Genomic DNA, 15,978 nt, shown 5'->3' on the forward strand with positions numbered 1-15,978 from the left:
GTTGTGGGTGGTCTCTGTAGTTTCTTTATCACAGCATGTTTTTCTAATTCACCATGAGCCTCACTAATTAGCCTGAATACGTCTAATCTCTTTCACAGTTAGGCTTGTGCATGTTTACCTTCTACATTTTTGTCTGTGGTCACTAAAAATTGGGGTCACTAGAAATATAAAACCAGAGTAGATTATGCTTAGCGCTAAGCGCCATGTAATGCGTCAAAAATACTTGAATCGGCCCGTCCAGTCTGAACCAGGCTCGATGTTAATGTCCTGATCCTAGATTGGGTTTCTCGCCAAGCCGGGGGTCTTGTTTTGACAGATGATAAGATTACGTTTCTCATGGTCTTTTAAAAACACATTTGTCCAGCCGCAGTGAGAAAAGCATTTGCCGAGTAGGACTGAGTGAGAACATAAACACAACAATTACAAAGAGTGATAGCTTAAAAAGAAAAAGAGAGAGGGATGACAAGGAAAAACAGAAATCAAGAAAACAGATTGTTTGCCGAGGATGGCAACCAGCTATTTAACAACATTAATGATAGACCCTATACAGTATCACAACACATTTTTTTTAATTTTATTGTATTTTATGATTGTTTTGTACAACACTTTGGTCAGTGTAAGCTTAAATGTGCTCTATAAATAAAATGTACTTACTTACTACTTACTTACTAACTAGACCAACATAACAACACATTTTTAATTTAATTTAATTTAATTTAATTTAATTTAATTTAATTTAATTTAATTTAATTTAATTTAATTTAATTTAATTTAATTTAATTTAATTTAATTTAATTTAATTATTTTTTTTTATTTTTTATTTTTTTAGCACTATAAAACAATGAGTGTTGACTATAGTTTATATCCAATACAAATAAATAAATAAATACATAAAACCGCACACAAAGACATAAAAGAATATAAAAAGGCAACTTACCCAAACAGAAAGCAACATTAAAATGTATGTGCAATAATTTGCATTATATTGATATATTGCATATTTATTAACATAAACATTTTATTTTAATTTGTATTAACAACTGCACCACAAGCTAAAATAATATTTTCTAACATTGACAGCTTTAAAATGAGCCATATTTTGCAAGTCACTAGTGGAAGGGCTTGGGAATGTGTCAACCTAATGAACACAATTCACTGAAATGTGTGGACTGTGCTGCTTTAACTGGATTTGCTTATATTAAATGTTTTTCTCTTGGTGTGAACAAAGCTTCAGTGACATACTGCAGATTTGACTTTTTCCAGACACATACATCATATAAATGTCGTAGCAATGCACTGTGCTATCAGAGGATTTAACCCCAATGCACATTTTCTCCTTATATAGGATCATTTTACCCACTATGAATTAATTCATCACAGGAAAAGTTTTTAGTAATATGAGGACAGCATGATATTTCACATGTCTGTTTAATGTAAGAAGAACCTGCTGTTGTGAGTTAATTCTGCACATTCACAGTAATGAAGGAAAAGAAGAGGGAAGGTCACATTCCTCTGAGGCGTGTTTTGACTCTTCTGGACAGCTGGAAACTGCAGTCTCTCAGTTTAAAAGCACAGGACAAATGTCTGCCAAAATGGAAATGTATTAAAATGACAAATAATGATAGAAGCAGGAAAGCAGAGTGAAGGGGGGAAAAGAAAGAAGTATTGAGAGAAGGGAGTCTTAAGTCTTTTGTCAGGGGGCAGTCAGTGTGAAATACTAAGAGAGGCATTAGTAAGCCTTGGTTGCCTCTCTGGCTTAAGTTTGGGCATTAGCTGCTCTGTTTATTGTTTGCTTGGCTTAAGCCTCTTTTGCTGTGGCAGATGTAACACTATTTCACAAGCATAAGAAATAAATAAGTCATAGTTTCTTGGTCTTTGTAGAGCTTTGTGTTAGCAACACAAAGGTAATGGGTTTGATCGCAGAGAAAACACATTGATTAAAGAAATGTGTAAGTTGTTTGGATAAAAGCAACTAAAATGTGTGTGTATTTATATATATATATATTATTTTTTTTGTAATGAGGTTTTCCATTTGTGAAAACTATTTCTTGGTGTAATGTGTGCAATTTATCAGACGCATAACAGCGCACAAGCAGGCATTCGCTTCTTTTGTCAAAGTCACTTTAGTGAGCACACTAGACTAGAAATGACAGAATAGTCACAACCTCTCATGTTGATATTCTCATGTGCTTAATAAGGATGAAAATATAGCATCAAATTTACCAAAAACATAAAAACACAATTTGTAAGCCATGGTGTGGTTGTGGGTGGATGTTTATACTCATATGATATATATATACAAGTGTGTTTTTGTACATGTAACACTTCATTTCCTCTGTTTAATAATAAAAGATTTGTGCCTTCTAGAGATGTCAAGAGGTCTCGAAGTTGTCTTATATCATGTCAGTACAAACCCCCCTCCTAAACTTGTAAAAACAACATCATATCCTGTCCTTGAGATGAGGTTTTCTCGGGGTCAATGAGGGTTCGTGCTCTATGTAAAGACCTCTTACATGTAAACGGATCAGGCTGACGTAGAGAGAGGTTGTAAGAGGATCAAGTTCTGCTTCTAAACAAGTGGTTTTGACATTTTTGACATATACGAATACATATACCAACCAAATCCTGTAGATCATCATCATTATTCCATCTGTCTATCCATGTTACATGGAAGCGAGTTGAAATTGCAAAACTTATGCAATAACACCTGCAGCTTATGCAATACATGGACAGATACTGCAAAAGTGAACACCTGACATACTGCATGTTTCTCGCTACAGTGTGTGTGTGTGTGTGTGTGTGTGCGTGTGTGTCAGGTGAAAAACTGGTCCTGAGGTTTTGTCTGTGTTTATATTTTTAAGGTGATACTTATTTCAGATTGAAATTCTCAGTCATCAAAGCGCGCGAGTGAAATCTCTAATAAATAACCTGCAGAAAAATCCATGAATAATTTTCGGCAAGTGTCCAGGGATTTCTTGTTAGTAAAAATATGAGATGGAATATTTGCTACATTTGTGAGTCTGGGAGTAAAAAACACAACTTAACATCACTCATTTGTTTCTGTGCTTTCCACATTTGCATATTTACACATAATAAAAAATGTATTTTCTTTATCTACAGTGACTCCATGGAAACTACATGAGAAATAAGGATTACATCTGCCATAAATGATGTGTGTGTGTACCTGGTAATTATCACATTTTGGGGACCAATTGCCCCCACAAAGATAGGAATACCAGTATTTTTGTGACCTTGTGGGGACATTTTGAGGTCCCCATGAGGAAACAAGCTTATAAATCAAACAGAATGATGTTTATTGAAAATCTAAGGTACAAGAATGTTTTCCGTGATGGTTGGGATTAGGGTTTGGGTTAGGGGAAGGGAATAGAATTTTGTACAGTATAAATTGCATTACGAATGTCCCCACAAAACATGGAAACCAGAATGTGTGTGCGTGCATGTGTGCGTGCGTGCGTGCGTGTGTGTGTGTGTGTGTGTGTGTGTGAGAGAGAGAGAGAGAGAGACAGAGAGAACATAAAAAGCACAATTAGCATTCCACATGGTCTCATGGAAAGTCATCACAGGACACAGGATGGCAATGGTGAGGCCACAACACCCCTTGTTTTAACCTCTGACCCATGACCTCTGTTCTGAGAATATCACTAGTCACACAACTAAACTGTTATAGTAGAACAAAGACTTATACAGAGCAAAATTGAAAGAGTCATGAGTGCTAACCCACATGATCCTCCAGGGGCTACAGGAAATGGGAAGACGAGACTTGACCTTTGGATAACCTGCCTGAAATTGGGCCGGAATGAACCTTGAGTCCTGGGAGAACAATCTGGAACATGGACGGAGGGAGAGGGAGAGAGAGAGAGAGAGAGAGAAAGAGAGAGAGAGATGGATAGAGTTTGTGATACGAAGCTATGAAGACACAGAGTCTTACCTCAGATGATTTCACTATCATCAGTCTGGGGATGTGAGTCAGCTGGCTGGATGGATAGGGAGGGTGTGACGCCTCTGGAAAACTGATAAACTTCCCTGGAGACATCACCATGGGAGGAGAGCAGCCCTGATCACGAAATATTCCTCTAAGAAAGAACCTTATCTGAGAAAAATGGTTGTCGTGTCTGGTAATGGTCTGGGAAATGATAATGCTTGTGTGTGTGCGTGTGTGTTTGTGCGTGTGTGTGTGTGTGTGTGTGTGTGTGTGTGTGTGTGTGTGTGTGTGTGTTAGGGAAGATGGAGGTCAGAAGCTGTTTCAGCAAGACTGTTGTAGGGGACTAAGAGAAGACATGAAGATTATTAATTGTGTGTGAATGAGAGTCTTGGTTTGTAATTGTCCCTTATAAAAGCTTCCACTTACCTCATCCTTTATAAATGAAGCCACATTAAAATGTTTCAAACAAACCGCGAGCATTAAAACACGAACAACAGCCATTAAAATCTGACATTTTAAAAGACAAATAGAAATTTAGGTGTAATAAATAAGACCCTTCACATCATAAAGATGGTTTACTATTTATGCCTTTAAGAAATAAATAAAAAATTCAAGTACTAAAACCTTTATAATCAACTCCAAATAATTCAATAACCAAATTTGCAAGATTTTGAATAATCACTTTTTCTCTTTGGGTGCAGGCACGTGCACACATAGACATCAAAGGGGGCTTGAGCACCTGCCCTTTTTATTCCTGGAGAGAAAGTGCCCCTTTTTTCTGGGGTGCTTTTTTAAAAAAAATAATAATATGATCTTTATTCATATAACAACTGATGTCTGTCTGTTTCTTGTGTTTTTTACTTGTTGCTTATTTAATTTAACATGAATTTATTCAGGAATCATTTAAATGAGATTTAAACTCTTATATAAAGAAAAATAGCGCTATTTGTGGCACACAAACGGTTAACAGATGAGTCCCGCCTCCAAAATTCACATCGCTAATATGATTGGCTTTACTTTTCCTTAGTCCCGCCTCTCTAACTTACTTCGCTTTATGATTGGCTTGTCTACACTCGTGCTGCATCATTCGCGCTTCAAGCGCCAAAGCTCAGCCTGAACGAGACGCGATGTCCATGATTATGCAGGCAGCTATCGGTAAGTGTTTGAGGATGAAAGCATTCTTATATTAACAGTTTTATGCACAAAATATGGGACACGTTGTTACACATAACGATTCAGGGACATTGTTTTCCATATTAACCTGAAGAGTTGCAAACTTGTAACAGTGTAGTGTATGTAGTTTAAACAGACTGCTCAGAAAATAATAAAGCACAAACAATAAAATAATTGCTAACTGCAGTAGTAAGCTTTTTTGTTTGCGTTTTTGTAATGTCTGTTAAATAAGTTTAATGTGTTACACTGGAGTGCTGGAGTAGATTTGGAAGAAATCTGATGGTTCAGTACTTTACTTGCCTAGTCTGAATTTTCACTGACATCACAAAAAAGTAAAATATAAAATACAAATAAAATAGGCCTAATCTATATTTGTTGTTTCTGACATGTGTAACCCTAATAAATATGAAACCTAAGATTAAAGGTGCCATAGGATGTGTTGTCATAATATGTTAAATTATTCTTTGATAATTACATAGAAGGTATGTTGCTTTATTAAGTGCAAAAATTATCCAGAAACGTTTTTACATGTCTATTTACAACCCTAGAATTTGTAATTTTAATTAAATGGTCTATTTTTGCCCTATTTGAAAGGGTCATGAATAATAATGTTGAGCTCTGCTCTGATTGCTCTGCTCTGAGGCTCATGCCAGAAGCTCACATTAGTAAACAGACCTTATATTTTGAGCCCTTATCAGACAAAAATACATTTTAAGTAACAACTAATCAGCTAAACGCTAGCATATGATATAGCATTTATTGGCATGTAGTGCTAACTCAGCAGTCACAACTTTGGTTTTAGCATTTTAACAAATTTGTAATTAATGTTATTGTAATGTAATTTAATGTTTTCAAAACATGCACATTGCGTAATGGCTTCCTTTGCTGCTCAATAAACCTAGACTACTAAGGAGACCATGGTGTCTGTGTGAACTCATTATTTTGTAGACATCTTTTTTAAATTAAACAATTGCATGAGTTTGAGGAAGATAAAATGAATTAACTTTTTTAATAATTTTTTTAAAAAGGAAGTCAGAATTGTTTTAAAAAAAGAAAAAATATATACATAATTATGAAAGGTGCCCTTTATTTCACTTGAGCCCCTGCCCCTCAAAATGTCTGTGCACGTCCCTGTTTGGGTGCATCTAAAAGCTCTGACATGTAGGAAGATATTAAGGCACGTCTGAATCCAATTTTTGCTTTACCTCCTGTCTCCTAAGATACCTTCCTCAGGTCGATTTTTAAATGCAGCATATGTTTCCTTCGCTGCCTTCAATATCCCACAATTGATGGCGAAGAAAGCGATTGGAGCACAGTTTTAGTGTAAATAAAAAAATATGGTAACACTTTATTTCGATAGTCCACTTTAGACATTTTACTAATAATAAGTTACTTTGCAACTACTTATTAACTACCAATCTTTAGAGAATTAGTAGACTATCTGCTTAACATCTACTAACACTTTATTGTGATGATATCTCAACAGACATTCAACTGTCTATAAGTATCTCTGCAGGTGCATGTCAACTTATTCCACTAACCCAAACCTCTTCCCTAACCCCAACCCTTACAGTCTACTAATACTCTAATGACAGTTAGTTGACGTATAGTTGCAAATTATTGAAAGTTAGCTGACATGTAGTTGCTAAGTTATTTATAGTAAGTTGAATGTCTAAAGTGGACTATCAAAATAAAGTGTAACCAAAATATTAATCTTACTTCATATTTATTTCAGCATTTAATACATTTTCTAAATGAAAAGTTGTCACTGTTAACATAAAATCAAGAATAATGAACTAACTTAAACAACTGTATTGCCATTAACTAACATAGAATTAACAAAGAATAATAAATAGTTATAAACTAAATTACACATTGTTAATTTATGTTAACTTGTGCATTTACTTTATAAGGTTAAAAAATACAACCTTATTGTAAAATATTACTGTTAACATATCTCATGTTCTGACAAACACATATTAGTTGGGTTATTGCATGTTGACAACAAAAAGTTAATGTTATTTTATATAATATTCTCAAGGGAGCTTTTTAATACATTCGTGTTAGCCGAAAGTATAAAATGTCTTAACAGCAGGTATGTAACCTCCAACATGACAAGAGGACTTGTTTTTCTGGTCAGAGACAAAAGCTCCATTTAGATCCAATATCCCAGCTGTGATTGGACCATTTGAGAAGGATATGAATTTAATTGGCTTAGTGACACTCAATTCACCAAACATTAATTTCTCTCTCTCTCTCTCTCTCTCTCTCTCTCTCTCTCTCTCTCTCTCTCTCTCTCTCTCTCTCTCTCTCTCTCTCTCTCTCTCTCTCTCTCTCTCTCTCTCTCTCTCTCTCTCTGTTTTGTGCATGCTTAATTAGTTCAGTTTAATGTCTGCTTTTTCACTCTGATGACATTGGTTAAAATGTCAAATGCCATAAAATGTTTCTTCCAGAGACTGGACATAAGGAAAAATTACCAAATAAAAATATCAGGGCTGGAATATTAGATGGCCATGCTAATGGATTTTGGATATTACTTTCTACAGGGACAAAGTTATGAGAGAAAGGAACATTTTTATTATATTTTGTTCTTGCATATGTGCCATTCATTTTAATTTTAGTAGTATAATGAAAAATAAAATGTAGTATTTAAACTCATACACCACATGTGTAATTGCTCACTGACATACTGTTTCCATATCGTAACCTCTGTTTATGATAAAGCCTTTATGCACATTAACACAATTCTCTTTGCGGCCTTCAAAGTGTAGCAAGGTATAGCTCATAAAACAGCCCATTTTACACGCAAAGAAGTGCAGCCCATAAAGTGTGTGTGTATGTGTGTGTTTGTGTTCCAATATTGTTGGAATTTCATGTGACAATGTTGGAAAAACTGACTAAACAATGTCTAAATGAAAATGTAAAATTGCCATAATACTTCTACGAATGACTGGATAAAGGATAGAGCTAGCTCACTGTAAAAACAATAGAGTCAATGGAAAAGCCTTGTAATAATAAGAGTAAGAGTCAGTGTGTGCGTGAAAGAGTAAATGTGAGAAAAAGAGGACCATGTAAGATAAAATTCACTTTTATTATTCAAAATACATCATCATGTTAAATCTTCACATTTATGTTATTTTGTGTCTCTTTTATGATGGATTGACACCAGCCTAGAGAAGTAAACAAACGTAATAAATTACATTACACCTATGAGAAAGTCTCAGTCATTATACTAGTGGTAGGGTGCTATACTTGAAAAATGAGACTCTTAGACATTGAAATTTGACAAAGAGGACTTTAAAAAATTGTCTTAAAGTCAAAGGCTCTTGGGATAGGGTGATATGTTTTTTAAATCTCCCTATAGTCTCTTCTTAAAATTGTCTTATTCGTCATATGATTAAATCTGATTCAGTTTGTACAATGAGATATATCTTGACTTTAATATATCTTATCTAATAATGTATCTCAAATTTAATGCTCATATTATATCATATTCTTATCAGATTTATTCAGAAGAGGAAATGGATGCTTTTACTCATTTCCCTCTTCATCTTTATTAACTCGATGATTTATATATTTTCTGAAGCTGTTCGATCGTCTGTTGGTAGAATATAATCAATGTCATTTTTTATCTTACCAGCCATGACAGTACTGTCATGGTTATTTCCAGATATGCAACACCAAACTATTTCAAATAAAAACTATATTTGCAGATTAAACCTACATTAATACTGTAGGAGAATGAGAGACACTTTTATAATAAAAGAGCATTTTGAACACAAACTAAAACTTTCAAAACCTTCTCGTCGTTACTCACAATCATGACTTCTTTTTTTGGTATTACTTTGGCCAAACACACTCACAAATGCATCAAAAGGATTGACCTACAAGGAAAGGGATTTTCCAAAGATTATAATAAAACCATCTGTGGTGTATTTGGTTTCTGCCAATAATAATTTGACACAAATTTTACACTGCCCCAACAAATCAGCCATGTTCAATTTAAAGTGCCAGACAGATCAAATATCTGAAATTATTGCAGTGTGTCATGTAGCTGTCCATCAATGTAACTGTGCAAACTAGTTAAACCAAAAAGTGCACGATTAATACATTTATTGGTATTTAAAGTAGGTAGTCGACTCTGAATCGCTAAAACGAGTCAAAATATTTTCTTTTAAAGTTTAAGGGGTGGTTTCCCGAACAGGGATTAGCTTAAACCAGAACTAGGCCTTAGTTGAATTAGGACATATAACTAACAAACATGCCTTAATAAAAACATTACTTGTGTGCATTTTGAGGCAAAACAAAGGTCAATGATCTATTTTAAAATATGTCTGTGCAAATTTTTTTTTTCAGTTTTGAAAAATCTAATCCCTGTCCAGGAAACCGCCCCTTAATCAATTAATCTTCTTTACGGGCTCTATCTTACACCCGGCGCAATTATAATTTTCATGTTTAGTGCCACATTGTTTAAATAGCAAATGCATTTGCGCCCCCTTTTGCGCCCATGGGCGTTCTGGTCTGAAAACGAGGTGTGTTTAGGCGCATTGTTGGCACGTTGTTATTTTGAGGCAACTAAAATAGACTACGCCATTGACCAACAAAAACCTGGTCTAAAGTCTAAAGTCAATGGCGCAATAGTGTTTTTTGTTATTTAAAGAGAGCATTAGTAATATGCGCCTATAAACGGGACGACAACGCGGGTTATCTTATCACATACATGAATGCGCAGCAGCACAAAAACGCTTTTAAATATGAAAGATTAAAGGATTGAATGTAAAAAAATTATTATTGAGTATCTTGGACATAAATGAGGACTAATTATGAGACGTTAGAAAACAAAAAGAGCTGCTTCACCTGCAGCCTGGTAAGTAAATAAATGCTTTGCTTTAAACAAAGAAAAAAATTTTTTTTTAAATGCTACCTCACGGATTTATTGTATATGATGACTCTGTACCTGTGGATATGGTGAGAGGAGAAATTTTTTTAAGTAATGCTTAAAAAAACTCATGACGCTGTCCAAGTGCTGAAACGTGCGGAGAGCCGTTTGTAAATTCTTTATCTCCTGTTTGTTCCAAATAAAGTATTTTTAGAGTACAAACCTTTTCTTACATACTTGTAAATTATTATTGATGATATTGGATAGCCATACATTTAAAGCAATTAAAAGCCTGGTTTTTTACTTCCATGACTAAAAAAAAACGGGTTTTAAAGGTTTTAATAAAAAAATAAAAATTGTGAAAAGTGAAAAACAACACAATTATTTAACATTAATCTTAAACTGGGGATCTTCTTCCTCCGCTTAGTTTTTCAGTTTACAAAGTCCGTCATCTAAATAAGGATTAGACATACCGCCAGCGCAACTAGCTTTTAAAGGGGATGAGAGCTGAGACTCTCATTGGTTTATTGCACGTTACGCCCAAAATACTCCCATTATCCAAAGCAACTTACAGTGCATTCGTTTTTTAGTGGCTAGTTTGTCCATAGTGTTGTTTTTCAATGTTTAAACATTTTCGTGGAGTGCAGACTGTTTACATTGAGTCCTGACAGTCCAGACACAGTGTAAAATTAAAGTGTGTGTGTCACTGTTTTCGTACTTTTGTTTATCATGTTGCTTAAGTGATACTTTTCAAGTGACTCACCCGGCAGACATTGTTTGTGCAGAACAAACATCATCATTAACCTTTGTTAAATCCGTCTGGTGTTTACTAAACAAATAAATTGAGTGTTGTTCTTTTGCAGTTGTCAATCTATTTTATAAAAATTACATACACCCAAAAATCTGTTATTATTCGTTTACCGTCATCTTATGTCAAACTAATATGCCAGCAAACTGTTCATAATAACCAGGAGCTGTCAAAGTGCTAAAAGTTCCTTTGTTCACTTTTTCTAAAGCCAAAATATAGTTACACATGTTTGTGTGTCATTACTATAGTAATAATAGTTAATTATGCATAATTAGCCCATGCAACTAACCCTAAACGAAACCATAACACTACTGGGCAGTTTCCCAGACAGGGTTTAGCTTAATCCAGGACTAGGCCTTAGTTATTTTATGACATTTAAGTTTTTTTTTTTACAAACCTTACAAAAAACAATACTGGTGTGCATTTTGAGACAAACCAATATCACTATGTTAAGTTATGTGAGTGCAAATTACGTTTTAAATTAAGGCAGCTCAAACATGCATTTAGTCTGGTATTAGGATAAACCCTGTCCAGGAAACCGCCCATAAATGTTGTTAATCATTATTACTCAGTACTTATGTATAATTACACTGTATCAGTGACACTGTAAAAATGTGTATTTATTCACTTATATTTTTCACACTATGTTGACACATTCAGTAACTAGAATCAAATTTTTCATTTTGGGGTAAATTATTTTAAATGTAGCCTACAAGACTCTGACCTGTATCACATGAAGCTGTGTGACCCAAATAAGATTGATTTGCATAGCATGTCCACTATAGTTGAAGGAAACACTGATCACACAATCTCTTCACCCTTAAAAATAAAGGAGCTTCATACGATGCCATAGAAGACCGGTTCCTCAAAGAACCCTTCAGTCAAAGGTTCTTAGAAATCCATTTCTTTCATACCTTTCTAGAATGTAAAAATTACTTTATTTCAATACAAACTGTGTAACAAAAAGGTTCTTTGGATGTTAAAGGTCACATTCTTCATGATCCCATTTTTTTAAACCCTAGTTAGTGTGCAATGTTGCCATAATAGCATAAGTAATACCTGTAAAATGATAAAGCTCAAAGTTCACTGCCAGGCGATATATTTTCTTTAACAGAAGTTCCTTTTCAAAGCCTAAAGCGAACGTCCGGTTTGGACTACAGCCCTCTATTTCCTGCTTTAATGACGTCAGTAGAACAGTTTTTTGACTAAACTCCGCCCACAGGAATACATCAGTCACCAGCTAAGCTAACAGCAAGCTAAGCTAAGCTGCTGTCGAATCACAACACACTAGAGGTCTTCTCGGGTCCAAAGAAAGGTACCCGACCCGAAATGACCCGAATCACTTCATACCCGAACCCGACGTGCATAAATAAACAAAAATTAAAGAAAGACCCGACCCGAGACAAACCCGAGAAAATTAGACCCGAGTCCGACCCGAACTAGTGAAAAAAATTTTTTAACCCGACTGGAACCGAATGTAAACGGCACTGACGTGTGTGCATTCTGCAGACCCATGCGCAGCAGTCAGACAGAAAGAAACTCCGGTGGCCTTGCAACCAATTTGGCGAGCTGCTCCATTAGTTTTGCTTTGTTATCTGACGACGACACCAACGTAACCGCTAAAATGTACATTTATAATTGACTGACATGTTTGTCTCAACGAAAATGAACCTTCCGACAACCACACAATGTCGCAAGCGCTCTTGGCAAACAGATGAGAGGTTTGAAAAGGACATTGATGCGCACAGGCGAGAGAGTTCGGGTCTTTTCGGGTCCGTTCAGAAAAAACACATTCATTTTTAAATTACCCGAGACCCGATGCCGCTATTATTGTACCCGACCCGTGTCCGAGGCACATGTGAAACTTTTTGACCCGAACCCGATCGGGTCTCGGGTCGGACCTCGGGTTTTTGGATCTAAGTGGACCCGTGAAGACTTCTACAACACACTAAACAAACTACACAATCAGAACTCGATACGTATTTTTGAAGGAGGGACTTCATAGAACAAAGAAGTAAATTGTGTGAAAAATACCACGTTTATATTGAACATATGTTATATTGCGTACTGGAAACACAATCAAAGCTTCAAAAACACAGAACAGGACCTTTAAAGGTCCTTTATGCAACCATAAAGCAATCATGAATCACATTTGAGTGTTTCATACAATACAGTTTTAAAACTTAAAAAAAATTTTTTTAAAGAGTAACAGTGCAAGGATGTTGGAATTGATGAAGTGTGGATAAAACCAGCATCGTGGCACAAGATATCATATCCGGTTGCCACCCATATTCGCAGATGTTTCCACAGTCTAGTTGCACATTGGTCTGGGTTTTAAAACCGAAATCAGACCAGACTATAATGTTCTGTGAAACCGGATGATTGCTTTCATCTTAACTCTGGCCACAATCCATGGGTGTGAAAATGTGTCCAGCATGTGTTTGTGTCTGTATGTGTGTTTACTTACAGTATACATGAATTGTTGGCTTCTAATACAGTAGGCATGAGTGGTTTAAAGTGTGCTAATTACCCGTTACGTTTGCCAGATGTCTTGACATTTGTGTGTGTGGTCTAAATCAAACTAATATACATGTTCAGAACATTTATACTAAGAATGTGTATGTTTGCATACAGTATATGTGTGTTTCCTGTGTATCTCTGAATTCCTCTGTTTGAAATCTAGGAAAGCTTGCAGAAGTCAACAAAGGAATCTGAATGTTAATTAGCCAGAAAAAGCCAGATCAGGGAGAAAAAGAAGAAGAGGGAGAAAGGGGCATTCAGCCACTGAAATAAATGAGGAAATAGAGAAACAAACTAAAAGAAAGATTCACTAGAGAAGCCTACAGCTAATAAGCCACCGCGGGAGTTACAGTAAAAGGCTCATAGACTTCAACAAACCAACTCCCACACATTTTCGCATTTAAATGTAGACAAGGGAGATTTAACATAGGATAAGAACCGCTGTAGAGTTTCATGGTGTTTCAAAGTGTCATCATGGTGAGGGCTTGCAGGATTGCTTATTAAACTGTGACAATTTCAAAACAGCCATTGAATTTCCTACAATATTTTACTAATTACGAACTCTACAGGCCTTCGCCTCCCACTCCCCAAACGCACACTCCATCTGCTCGTGTGCTGTCTAATTAGGGAGCAGCTTATTTAACCGATGAAAGGGGAGGCGGCCCCCAAACGTCAGACCACAGTGCCAGTGAAGAATCTAAATTCACTGCTGTTTTAGACTATTAACAACACAAACTGGTGGAGCAGAGGCTGCCGATGGGTACGTGTGTGCTTTATATTGCCCCTTTAGTAGTAGCTATTATAACTTCATACGTCACATTGATAGCTCGATAGCTGCCCTTATGATTAAGTACACAGTCTATAATTAGTGTGTTGTACATTTACATGGCAGACGTTTTTTTATCCAAAGCGACTTAAAGCTATTCAGTACATTTTATCAATGAGAATCAAACCCACAAGCTTTGCTATGCTAATGCAATGCTCTACCATGTGAGACATGAACATACTAAAAGGTATTGCAACTGCACGCAATACAGTCTGGAATTGTAGTTTTGGCCTCTTTCTCATGTTCATGTACACACTTTTAAAAGGATAAAAAAGATCCAATCGATGACTTTAGCACATAAAAGTAATAAATTAACAGTTTTAACAGATTATGTCATGTAAAGCACACAACCCTCTTTCTTAAGCACGCATTAGGCAAGTATTTAATGTTAAATTAATCAAAGCAATGGAGAAAACAGTCAATATATGTCCGGGTCAGAGCAGGATAATATTGACAACATCCCTTCCTAAGTAATTACTTTTCCAGTTCGTAAAGACCAGCGTTTTAATGAGTGTGGCCGAGTCCGATAAGAGTGAAGTCCCTCATGCAGATTAAAGCCTGAGCATTCTCACCTTTAATTAAAGGGCAGTAAATCTGATAAATTTTTCTTTTCCTTATTTCAGTTTCTGGATGGAGGGGTTATTTATTGTGTGTAGGTTAAATGTCCACCTTAATCAGTGATGCCAGAATTTCCAGTCTTGTTTTAAATTATGCTTGTTGTTATGATAGCCAGAGTAAGATGCGTAGCATCTTAAACAGTGCATATAATATTTTAGGATGGGTTAAAGGAATAGTTAACCCAAAAATAACAATTCTCTCATAATTGCTCTCATCCTATTGATCTATCTGACATCCTTTTAATCAGCTGAACACAAAACTTTTTTCATAAAACATATTTGTAACTAATTACATATGAAGAGTTCAGATGCAAAATCCGCAAAGTGTGTCTAGCATGATTTTTCTGTTAATAGCATCAGACTCTTACTGGATTCTTGCCTAGAAACCAACATTTCTGAATAGCTTGATGGCAGGATTAAGCGCATTTGATGTGATGGCCTCATTTTATAAAATTCTGTGTAGAAACCATCCTACATTTGATCTTACGATCATTTATCAGAAATGCGTACGTGTGATTCATAAACCTATCGTACACACAGAAAACGCTTGTACCCCATTCTATCAGATATGAAATCTACAAAACGCAAATGATCTTGAACTTGTGCGCAGCTGAGCAGTTTCAGATCTTCGCCTTTAAAGGAGCAGTGTGTAATTTTTAGAAGGGTTTCTTTACAGAAATGCAAAATAATATCAGACAAGCAAAAGTACGTACGTCTTCTCAGACCCTGACATGGTGCTAAGCACTTTCCACGTCAAAGACAGTCTTTATATTATGGACCTTGCAGTGAATTTTTGTGTATGCACACTTTACGATCAAATCTGTGTGTCGCACGCTTTACAAATGGGGCCACAGGAAGGCACTGGCCCACTCAGTCAGAAGAGAGTATTTTTGTGAAAAAGCAGAAGAAATCATGCATAAATTATAATAATCTTGTTAATAATAATTCCTTAAATGTGCATAATTTAGAAATAAATAGAAAGTTTATAATTTGCATGTGTTTCTAAAGCCTGATTTATAGTGCATAAGTTCGTAGGCTATCCGTAGCCTGTGCGTCGCTCTCCGTAGCCTGACGTGCACCTCGCAAAAATTTTAACACTGCGTTAGTTCTATGCAGACTGCAAGTGCTTTGATTGGTCCACCAGAACCCCTCCCGTCAGGTAAAAAAAACTTTGTCATAGGTATTTCCGTTTGCGACGGTGAAAACAAAGAC

This window comes from Paramisgurnus dabryanus, chromosome 5, assembly GCF_030506205.2.
Source record: "Paramisgurnus dabryanus chromosome 5, PD_genome_1.1, whole genome shotgun sequence".
NCBI classification, from domain to species: Eukaryota; Metazoa; Chordata; class Actinopteri; order Cypriniformes; family Cobitidae; genus Paramisgurnus; species Paramisgurnus dabryanus.